Genomic DNA, 1,474 nt, shown 5'->3' on the forward strand with positions numbered 1-1,474 from the left:
AAGGTTTGCAGGTTTCTTCAGGTTAGTCCTTTAAACGCTTTGGTTCCACCTGGCGGCCAAAGTGGGATTACAACGAAGAAATCCCAAGCGATGAATAGCAATCCATCGTTGTCAAAAGCAGCGAAGTACCAACCTTTATTTATTGGTTTACTTTATTAAATACTCCATTATTCATTGAAGCTTGTGATGGCAAAATGAAGCCCCATAAAGCAGTGAAGCCCCACACACAAGTAGGGGCTTCAAAGTGTTTGTTTCTGGGAACATTTGAGCTTTTTCTTTGAGTGTTTTTGTACATTTATCTCGGTTGCTGAATTTGTTCTACTTATTTTTACATCCATCTATTTTCTGCACCGCTTATCCTCAGTAGGGTCGCGGGGGTGCTGGAGCCCATCTCAGCTAATCGCAGGGCACACAGAGACAGACGACTCACTCGCTCATTCACACCTAGGGGCAATTTAAACCGGACAGTTAACCTGAAATGCATGTTTTTGGAATGTGGGAGGAAACCAGAGAGCCTGGAGGAAAACCCATGCAAGCACGGGGAGAACATGCAAACTCCACAACAGGAGGTTCGATCTCATGACTTCAGAACAGTGCCGCACATTAATTTTCATTAAATACTCTATTATTCATTGAAGCTAGTGATGGCAAAATGAAGCCCCATAAAGCAGTGAAGCCCCGCAGGGAAATGCTACACACACACAAGTAGGGGCTTCAAAGTGATTTGTTTCTGGGAACATTTGAGCTTTTTCTTTGAGTGTTTTTGTACATTTATTTTGGTTGCTGAATTTGTTCTACTTATTTTTACATCCATCCATCCATTATCTGCACCGCTTATCCTCAGTAGGGTCGCGGGGGTGCTGGAGCCCATCTTAGCTCATCGCAGGACACACAGACGGACAACTCACTCGCTCATTCACACCTAGGGACAATTTATATAGTTGCCCTGGAAACATCTGAGGTTTTTCTTTGAGTATTTTTGTGCCTTTATTTTTATTGTTGATTTTTTTAAATATATTGATACAAATATATGCACATTTATTCATAAATTGATGTAATCGTCTGTGGTCTTTGCAGCCCTTTGAGACTTCTTGTGATTACAAATAAACTGTCACGGTAGCCATGGCGCCCAATTGGCCCCGCCTGTGTGGCGCCAGCTGCCGCTCATTGACAGATTGGCTTTCCGTCTATTTAAGCTCAGTGCTCTCACTCTTCCTTTGTCAGACCGTCAACGAACCTCTGCCCCGCAAGACGTGGGTTTTGTTCCTGTTGATATTTCCTGTCCGGTATTGTTCCCGTTTATTTTGTTCTATTTAATATCGGTTTTCAGTTTTGTCCTGTTCATTATTTTCTCCAATCGTTCCCGTCTAGTTTGTCCTGTTCAATTTCGATATCCTGTTTCATTATCAATCCTGTTTGTCCCGTCCTGTCCGGGATCGACCCCATCTGCCCGATATCTGCTCAGGCAATTGGT

This window comes from Urocampus carinirostris, chromosome 17, assembly GCF_059441175.1.
Source record: "Urocampus carinirostris isolate Australia breed hairy pipefish chromosome 17, RoL_Ucar_1.0, whole genome shotgun sequence".
Taxonomy (NCBI): domain Eukaryota; kingdom Metazoa; phylum Chordata; class Actinopteri; order Syngnathiformes; family Syngnathidae; genus Urocampus; species Urocampus carinirostris.